The sequence below is a fragment of the Chlorocebus sabaeus genome, chromosome 8, assembly GCF_047675955.1.
Source record: "Chlorocebus sabaeus isolate Y175 chromosome 8, mChlSab1.0.hap1, whole genome shotgun sequence".
Classification (NCBI taxonomy): domain Eukaryota; kingdom Metazoa; phylum Chordata; class Mammalia; order Primates; family Cercopithecidae; genus Chlorocebus; species Chlorocebus sabaeus.
The window spans coordinates 127362228-127372765 of NC_132911.1; the positions used below are offsets into that span (position 1 = coordinate 127362228).

Sequence of the window (10538 nt, forward strand, 5' to 3'; positions counted from 1 at the left end):
CCGCCTCCTCCATGTCCTCTCTGGGCCCCTCCATATCAATCCAGTATTTATTGTAGTATCTCCAAGAATTTGCACACAATATGATCCATTGGCATGCAGGTATTCAATACGTATTTGTTGAATGAATGACTGACTCTAAGGCGAAGGTCTGAAGGAGAGTGGAGTTTGTGGTTGCTTTTGAAAGCACATAGGCCAGAAGGCTCTGACTTGCTATTTCAAAATCTCTCATGCTTATAACTTGAGGGCAGGGGACATTTTTCTCCCCATCTTTTTATTTCCTGAAATTGTTTGGCACCAGATGCTTGTTCACAGTAAATGCTGAGAGGACATCAACTAAAGAAATCAAAGAGAATTCTGGATCATCATTTCACCACAACAATAGAGAAGGAAGAGCAGGTGGGAGAGGACTGGTTTTAAAATGGGCAGACCTAGAGTGAAGTCCCAGTTCTCACTCACAGAACAATGTTGGCAAATTGCTGGACTTCTCAACCTCAGTGTATTCATCTGTATAATTGGCCTATCAACAGCAGAAGGCCTTGTCCCAGGGCCACTGCAAGGCACTCTTTCTGGGAAGCACTCTGTAAACAGTGAAATGTCTAGAAATGAGAGTCATGGACTTTGGCCGAAGCAATCAGGAAAGGCTGGGGATTCCCATTGGGTGGTTGGTGATGTTCTTGGCCTTCAGATGGACATTGGACTCAGAGGCTGAACCTGCTGGGTCCAGATTTGCAGGTCTTTTCCTCCATAAGCTCCTCTTGTCACCACCTTCCTTTGTCCCCTCCCTCCCCCACCTCCAGTCTCCCTTTATGCTGGCTCATCAGGCCTGTCTGAATTGCCAGATGAAATGCAACTCGATAGCCTGAGTTATCTAGAATTACATTCCAAAAACATCTCTGCGTTTCCTCAGGGGAGGAAGGAAAACAGGGACCAGGGCACAAGAGGGCATAGAGTACCCTCTAGCCACACTCTACCTTTTCCTTTGTACAATTTGGCCTATGGTTTCCTAAAGAATTTCCCCCAACCATTGCCAGCCCTGTAGATGGAATCAGGAGTCTCCTATTGGGTATGATCTGAGGGGAGTTGGATGACCCTGTCCTAATCTCTCCTATTGGCCTGAAATTCTCAGAGTACCGGAACTTTTGGTTTTGCAGCCAATATGTTTCCACTGAAGGTTATAATTAGCCATTATCACCTGAGTTTCAATTCAGGTTATCTCAAACTCCCTGGGCCTGACACACAAAAGTGATAACTTTCGATAGAAAAGACTGGGCGTGGTGGCCCATGCCTGAAGTCCCAGCACTGTGGGAGGCTAGGAGTTCGAGGCCAGCCTGGCCAACATGGCAAAACCCCATCTCTACCAAAAATACAAAAAACTAGCCAGGTATGGTGGCATTTGCCTGTAATCCCAGAATCCCAGCTACTCAGGAGACTGAGGCATGAGAATCGCTTGAACCCCAGAGGCAGAGGTTGCAGTGAGCCGAGATCACGCTAGTACACTGCAGCCTGGGGGACAAAGTGAGAATCTATCTAAAAAAACAGAAAAAAATAAAAAAAGAAAAAAAAGAAAAGAAAAGACAGAATCAAGAAAGTACTGATCATGAAGACTATACTTTCAGGGATCATTTCTATAGTTCGTTACTAGAAAAGTTTTTCTGAACATGTAGAGCACTGACAGAAACTGGACCCCTTCCTTACACCTTATATAAAAATTAACTCAAGATGGATTAAAGACTTAAATGTAAAACCCAAACCATAAAATCTCTAGAAGAAAACCTAGGCAATACCATTCAGTACGTAGGCATAGGCAAAGACTTCGTGACTAAAACAGCAAAAACAATGGCAACAAAAGCGAAAATTGACAAATGGGATCTAATCAAACTGAAGAGCTTCTGCATAGCAAAAAAAAAAAAAAAAAAAAACTATCATCAGAGTGAACAGGCAACCTACAGAATGGGAGAAGACTTTTGTAAGCTACCTATCTGACACAGGTCTAATATCCAGAATCTACAAGGAACTTAAACAAATTTACAAGAGAAAAAAAAACCCCATCAAAAAGTGGGCAAAGAATATGAACAAACACTTCTCAAAAGAAGACATTTATGCAGCCAACTAACATATGAAAACAAGCTCATCATCACTGCTAGTCATTAGAGAAATGCAAATCAAAACCACAATGAGACACCATCTCAATGCCAGTTAGAATGGCGATTATTAAAACGTCAGGAAACAACAGATGCTGGTGAGGCTATGGAGAAATAGGAACACTTTTACACTGCTGGTGGGAGTGTAAATTAGTTCAACCATTGTGGAAGACAGTGTGGCGATTCCTCAAGGACCTAGAACCAGAAATACCCTTTGACCCAGCCATCCCATTACTGGGTATATGCCCAAAGGATTATAAATCGTTCTACTATAAAGACACATGCACACATATGTTTATTGCAGCACTATTTGCAATAGCAAAGACTTGAAAATGTGGCACATATACACCATGGAATACTATGCAGCCATAAAAAAGAATGAGTTCATGTCCTTTGCAGGGACATGAATGAAGCTGGAAGCCATCATTCTCAGCAAACTAACACAGGAACAGAAAACCAAACACTGCATGTTCTCATAAGTGGGAGTTGAACAATGAGAACACATGGACACAGGGAGGAGAAACATGACACACCAGGGCCTGTCGGGGGCATGAGGGGAAAGGGGAGGGAGAGCATTACGACAAATAACCTAATGCATTTGGGGCTTAAAACCTAGATGACCAGTTGATAGGTGCAGCAAACCACCATGACACATGTATACTTATGTAACAAACCTGCATGTTCTGCACGTGTATCCCAGAGCTTAAAGTAAAATTTAAAAACAAAAGGACATCATGGAAGGAGACCCAGGGTAGCTGAGGGTATAATGGACCTCAAGAACTGAGCCAAGGGGGAGGATGGAAACATAGAGCTAGGGGAGTGGGAGAGAGGAGAGGAGGTACTTATAAACTGACTGCATCCCAGATCTGCCCAGAGTGACTCTGGTCTGCCTTTTCAATTTTAAGCCTCAATGAACTGGTTCATTATTAATTAATTGTTATTAATTAGCATTAGTGGAAGTATAATAACTTTTATTTAAGGTACTCTTTATTTTTTCAAAACAAAATAGTCCTGTTGATTTGTCAGCTTCTCATAATAATATCATTATAATTTTATCTACTTTCATTATTATAAGACAATCCAGAGGAGACTGAGCTCCTAGATAAATAGCCTCTGGCCGCTTCGTCATGGTCCCTCCCCATTCCTGCAGTCCTGCCCCTGCCCTGTTCTCTGCTTGGGCTTTTCCTCTCCCTGGACTGCTTTCACTCTCCAACTGTACCTGTTGGAATCCTTCAGAGCTGAGCCCACACTTTATTAGCCTGGGAAAATATCTCATGATTTCTTTGCCATGTCCTGAGGTCCTGCGTAGCACTTACTCATTTGCTTTCTCATGCACCCTCATGTCTGTCCCCTGGCACAGAGTTAAGGGTAAACTTGCCTTATTTTTTTTTTTTCTTTTTTGAGATGGAGTCTGTCTTTATTGCCCAGGCTGGAGTGCAGTGACACAATCTCTCACTGCAACTTCTGTCTCCCAGATTCAAGTGATTCTGCTGCCTCAACCTCCTGAGTAGCTGGAATTATAGGCGTGCGCCACCATACCCTGCTAATTTTTGTATTTTTAGTAGAGATGGGGTTTCACCATGTTGGCCAGGCTGGTCTTGAACTCCTGACCACAGGTGATCTGCCTGCCTTTGCCTCCCAAAGTGCTGGGATTACAGGTATGAGCTGCCACGCTTGCTTTTTTGCTCCACTCCCCATACTCTCCTCCTAGATGAGTGAGATGCAAAAGAAACTCTCTTCCTCATCATTGCAGACCCCAATTGGTGCTTAATAATATCTGTTTAATTAAGTTGTATGCAGTGGGTGCATAATGGATTTCTGTAGCCACTTCAGGTGCCTCAGAAAGAAAATACCCACCTCCCTGACTGATGCCTGAAACCCCCCTTATAGTCTGTCTAAGGTTTTCATTCATTTCAAAGGCAATGCTTGCTAGAAGTACTATAAGGTTCCAGTCTCCTGGGAATGTCTGAATTCTAGGTCAAACATCCTAATCCCAAAAATCCAAAATGTTCTATGTTGAAATAGATGCTATTTACCTAAAAATACACATTGTGTTCCATATTCCATACACTATGTGAAAATTTACATCCCTGTAATTGGTCATATGATGTAGTAGCTACTCAAGCTTGGGTTCTTGGATCAGTTTGTCTGTGTTCTGATTTGAACTGATTTGCTGCCTGATTAAATGGATGAATATTCATGAAATGTGTGGAGCCATGCTGGGCATGTGGTTAGTGCTCAGCAAGGATGGTTGTTATTGTCAGGTTATTATCGCTCTTATCCATCTAATCTGAATATGACTCTATCCCTTTAGGCAGCCTCTTCTCTTGCTGTATACCCACCACAGGACCAAATTCAGCACTTTACTGTATTCCTTCTTAAATAAAATTGAATGCCAAATGTTTTTGTGAGAAATGCACACTTTACTGAAGATTTCTTAAGGAAATCTGGAGTACCAGATTTAACATTGTGTACCACACAAGAAAACTTACCCAAAAAATCCCTTTTAAGGCATCTCTGTTCTTTCCCCAAAGTTCCTCTGCCAACGTTAGCAACCTCATCACTCCTCCCTCCCCAAATATTCTCCCACCCCTTTTGGTAACTTCTCCAGAAATCCAGACATATCTTCTCTGCGATTCACTCTCCTTGGAAGATAGGGAGAAGAGAGTACAAATAATCTTTCCCCTCTCACATTGAGAATGTTAATTAACAGAAAGTGCTATTTATTATATATGTCAAAAATTAAATGTGAATGCCAGATACTCAGAATTCCTGGATGACCCCAGTCTGCAAAACTCATTCAGGTTATCTGCTGGGGCCAGGGGTGTGCTGGAGATGATTCATGTGAGCTCACGAGAGCCAATCATGTGCATCTCTTCCCAGCTCTGCTTTCAGTGATGTCATGTTAGTAACTTGAAATCTGCCATGATGGGAGTATTTACATTCCTGTAATTGGCAAAAGCTGCAAACCAGGGCTTTCCCCTCCCTAGAGAGTAGGTTGTTAGACATTTATCAGCACACTGTTGCTGTGGCCACTAACACTGTATCTTTCACTGTCCTGCAAGACCCCAAAAATACAATTGCACAGCTTTCTGTCCCCCAAATTCTTGGCATTCTGTGGCAAGCATTGAGAGTAGGTGGCTAGGCTAGGAGAATTGTTCTCAGTTCTTTAAGCTCTATGCCAGCCCAGCAGTCTTTCTCTTTCTCTTCCTTAGCCTTACCACTGTTTGTTTTCCTTGGAATCTGAGCTCTTTCCTAGTTGATGAGCCTAGATCATACCTCAGGCTGTGTCAGGGTCACTTTCTCTCTTTTTTTTTTTTTTTGCCCAAGGTCCTGGCATGCTATGTGGCAGGGGCCTTATCAGTTATGATACCGACTGAGTAAGATTCAATCACAGGAATTTGTTGCTCGATGGTGCTGGGTAAGTTATGTGACTACAAGGATCAGTATTGCTATAAAGTCAGGGTTTCTGCCACCAGCTAGGCTTTCATTGCAGTTCGGTAGTCAGTGATTCTCCACCATGGCTGCACAGTTAAGTCACCTGAGGAGTTAAAAAACTCCTGGTGCTCAAGCTACATCCCAACCAATTCAATCAGATGAGGCCCAGGTATCATCTTGCCTCTTAAGGTCTAGATAAGATTGACTTGGATTCCTGTTCCTCAGTTTGTGGAAGGTCCAGTATTCTCCCAGTGGATGATTCACTTTGCATTTTGTGGTCACCTCTGACCTTGAAATCCTGCCTTTGCTGCATTGGTTTGGTTTAGGAATCATCTTATCAGCCCGTGGATGCTCTTCTGTTTCCTAAATCCATCCAGATGTTACTCCCTCAGGAAAGCCTTCCTTAATTCTCCAGACTAGACCAGGTCTTCCTGTTAGATGTATTTTTAAGTCACCTTGTACTTTTCTTTCAGAGCAGTTCAACCCATTTGTGATTATGTATTTAGTTTTGTGAGTATTTGGTTAATTAGGTTGTACGCTCCATGCGGACGTGGATTGTATCTATTTTTTCTCACCACTTAGACTAAGTGCTTTAAAAATTCATGCTTGGCACACATTAGGTGCTCGGTCGATAATTGCTGAACACCGAGGAGGTACCTGTGGGAAGGGATGAGGGTGGGCTTTAGAACGAAGCTGCAACCAGGAATGAAACAACTGACCCTGACATCTTATACACATGTTTCTGGTTCTTTTTTCGCTTTCTGTAGACCAGCCTTCTATGCTTCCCATTCTACTTCGTAGGTGAAAGAAACCACCACACAGCTCTTTAGTTTACATCACTTTCATTTAAGAGACCAATTCAGGCCAAACCAGACCCTTGTTGCACCAGTTCCTAGGTAAGAGAATATGATGGGCTCAGATTGGCTCAGGTATCCAACTTTGGTCCAATCAGTACTGTGGAGAGAACAGGATACGAGGCAAAAATATAGATGCCAAGAGCCCTTGTAAGGGGTACAACTAAGGAGTCATAGTAAATGGGTAAATTCTCCAAAAGATTTTCACTGTAGCCTATACAGAACCACTGTCAAAAATGGAAATTGTCCTATGAGTGGTGATAAAGAACGGGGAGAATAAAAAGAGACAGGTGGGCCCAGGGAGCTGAGTGAAAGCAAGGAGCCCCCGCTAGTCAACAGGGGGATAGGTTGGTAGCCTGGCTCCCTGGATCCGATTTTTAGGCTCTAATCCCTAGGGCCTGGAGAGGCCAAATATTCCCAAGACCGATTTCCTGGCTGCTTCTGAGCTTCTCATGCCAGCGGAGGGGAGAAAATCAAATGGACTGGTGCCATTCTGCAGAGAGGAGCTGGCTGCCTCTGGAATGGGCTGGCGTTATTCAGACCTCACCCGACTAACATGAAACTGTCAACAGTGGGGGAGGGTAGAAAAAGAGAGAGAGAGAGAGAGAGAGAGAGAGAGAGAGAGAGAGAGAACACCATAAGAGACCTGAAGCTCTCAAGGGCAGAGTTAGCTGTAGAGTAACCATCCCGGGCAGTGAACTCCCTTCCACAGTGTGAGAGCTCTGAAGCTCCGAGAGGGCAGGGATCTGGTCCTGTTCATGATTTTGTAAATAACAACTTATCAAGTGCCTACTGAGGTCAGACGGTGTAACAGTGAATAAGACCTAGCCTCTGCCATCATGGAACAGAGTCTAGTGGGGGAGACAGAACACAATCCTGCCATTACAGGACAATGTGGTTGGTGGATGCTCTAAGAGAGGCATTGGTGCCAAGGAGGCACATGAATGGGGTACCACCCCATAGATGCCAGAGAAGACTTCCTGGAGGAGGTGATACTTAAGTTGGTACAAAATGAATAGGATTTAGCCAAGTGGATGAAGGTCATTGTAGGGAGAACTGTGGGGAATAGGATTTCAGGCAGAGGGAATGGTATTTACAAAAGCCTACAGATGAAAAGGGTGTGGTGTGTTGTCCAGAAATTACAAGTTGTTCAAAAGTCTGGAGCATTGACTCTCGGGACTTGGTGGTTGTGTTGTGCATGTTGTGCTATTCTAGCACTGGTTTGTGGATGGGGACCTGTTTCCGACGAGTGGAAGGCATCCCTGAATATCATGGGCTTTGACATCTGTGAGAACAGGTCACAATGTCTCTGTTAGCCTCTTCAGGCTTGGTTGTCTCCTTTGTAAAGCAGCTGGGACAAGGAATGTGAAAGCAATTTGCAGGTAGAAGAGGGTGTCATAATTCTCTTGGGTTCTGCTGTAGTTCTGTATTTGAGGCTGTACCATCGACACTCTTTGGATTATTGAATTGTTGATTTGACCAGAGTTGCTCTCTAGGGCTGCACTCCAACGTCCTGCCTTGTGTGTAGATGGCCTGCCCCACCAGTGCCCCGACGGTGATAATTCCATGGCCTCCTGTCCATCCCCACACCCTGCCAAAAAATACTTCTGACACTTCTGAAAGCCTAGGCACACTGGAGCAGGCTTTCTCTGGGTCTAGGAGGAATGTTCCCATTGTGACATCTGTGGCCCCATGGATGGCCAGGGTGGATTGCTGGGCAGGTGTCCCCTCTCTGTCATACTGTTCTGTTCATGCCACCTCTTAAGCTACAGGACAAGTGTAGAGGGAGCCAAGGTGGAAGAAGACAACCTTCTCAACTAGATGAGGTGTAGTCTTCAGTGGAGGCTGCCTGAGTAGTTGGGTTCCTTGCAAGAATCTCATAACCTGCCTGGGACCCAGTTTCTTTATTCATAACACGTGGAGATTAGACAGATCTCTTTGACTTGTTTGCCCATGTGCTGCCTCAGAGTCCTGGTGCAGCGGCATGGGTGTTAGGAGGGGGTACATGGGTAGAATGAGCTGAAGGGGAGGTTATGGGCCGGCCAGGGTGGAAAATTCAAGTCATAAGGACCCAGCTAATTAAGGGAACTGGGCAAGGTGGCTGGCCCTTCTAGTGGGGCCTGAGCTCTCCAGCTTCCACAGTCACCTCCACAGTCCTCCCACGGCTCCTTTGTTCCATTGGCTCCTATGATCAAGGGCATACAATGAACTCTCCAGCCTTAATTCCCTCCCTGATACCCTTGACATTCCTTCTCCCAACTTACCCATGATCTGACTTAGGGACCTCTTCCACCGTCTCTGAGTCATCATGGTTGCCTACATCTGTTGAGTAATTTACATTTGTGGTGTCTGGTCCTATACTCATATTTTCCATACTTTATCTCAGGAAACCCTTATGAAATACCATCGGAAGCAGGTTCTGCCTGGAACGTGCTTCTCCTCATCTTCATGTGGCTGGCTTGTTCCCATCGTTCATGCATCAGCTCAATTATTTCTTCTAACATTTCACCGCCACCCCCCGCTGTCCCCCATCACTTTCTATCTCTAAATAACATCTGTTAAGGAAATGATCCTACTTATTTTTTGTTTGTCACTCTCTCCAGAATGTAAACTCCTCAAGAGCAGGGACATTTTCTGTTTTTCTCACCACTGCCCTACCCCTCCTCTAGCACCCAGAAGAGTGTCTGGCATATGCTAGGTGTTCATAAACATGTGTGGAATAAAGTAACGCTGTTATCACTATGTCAGATATGAGAAAACTGAAGCAGGGAGAGGCTAAGTAACTTGCAGTTAATATAATGGCAGAGCTGGGGTTCAAACCCAAGTTGCATGTCTCCAAAATAAACACCTTGAACACTGATACTATGCTGGCCTTGTAGAGGTGCAAACTTTGCTTGCCTGATTTCTCTTACTAGGCTGAAGTAGTCTGGATTATTTTTCTGCTCTGGCAATGCCACCTAACTGGTGCTGGGCCTTGCTTTTCTTGACATGGAACATAATTTCTGGGAACTGTGCCTCTTACTTCTCCCTGCCTCCCCTCTGTGTAAATAGTCCCTGGTGAGCCTGAGTGCTTTTTTCTCATGGGCCTGGAAACTACAGAAACCAACACCCTATTTCTCTCTCCACAAGCCTGACTTTCAAGAGGGCTGCAAATTTATCATGACTTTGGGTCTTCTATATCATGGCACTGAAGATGAATACCAGGATTGAGATTTGATTCCTTGAAAAAGATTCTGGAGAGAAGAAGTAAAATTCCAGAGCCCATTTTCTTGGTCATTTTTAAAGAGAAGTATAAGCACAAAAAGGCTTGTTCTGCTAAGAAACTCTCTACGGATGAAAATACAACAGAATCACATATAGAATTGGATAAGGAAAGCAAGAGCAAAACACAAAATTCCATCCCAGTTTGGGGAAGAATCAGAGGGAAAGGGATGTGTCTAGTTCTATCCTTTCTCAGATTTTGTAGCTTTGGCATTTAACTAATGAACGGATTGAAAGAGGGGAGATGGGAATGAGGAAAAAATATAGGCTTTCAAAAGACACTGAAAAGAGGTGCATGAAGCCCCGACTTCACCCTCACAGTACTTGTGTCTCAGAAAATCCTAAGCTAATCCCAGCATGGCAGGATCCTATGCTGTAACTTCAAAAGACAAATGCAGGTCAATCAGAATGTCTTGATCTCCCCCAAACCCCAAGTTTTTTTCTTTAACTTATACATCCATAAGTCCTTTGTCCCCTGCAAAAGTCAGTCTTGATATATGCTTTAAGTGAGTCATTACTGAAATATACTTCTATATTTAAAATTTTCTCCCACATTGAAACATGAAATCCCTTAAATAAGAGAAGATAAAATCCCAAGGAAGTCTGATTCAGAAATAGAGGCTCCCACGCTTTTTTCTGTCCTTATGTCTTTCCTGCTAGGAGAAATTTCTTTAAAAAATAATCTCAGGAGGCTATACTGCCTGAAACCAAAACAAGCAGCTCAGTCGTCTTCACTGGAATTCTGCCGAGGAGACAGCTAAGGTCTAGCACGTCATTCCCTTGTTGATGCTGCTGGAGTTAGCTGGAGCAAAAGCAGCAAAGCATTCAGTACAAGAGAATGTAA

General features: G+C 43.9%; 1 pseudogene; it reads left to right on the top strand.

The window, feature by feature from the left end:
• Positions 1-1600: 1600 nt before the first annotated feature.
• On the top strand, positions 1601-1679 carry LOC119624996 (small nucleolar RNA U3; annotated as a pseudogene).
• The last annotated feature ends 8859 nt before the right edge of the window (positions 1680-10538 follow it).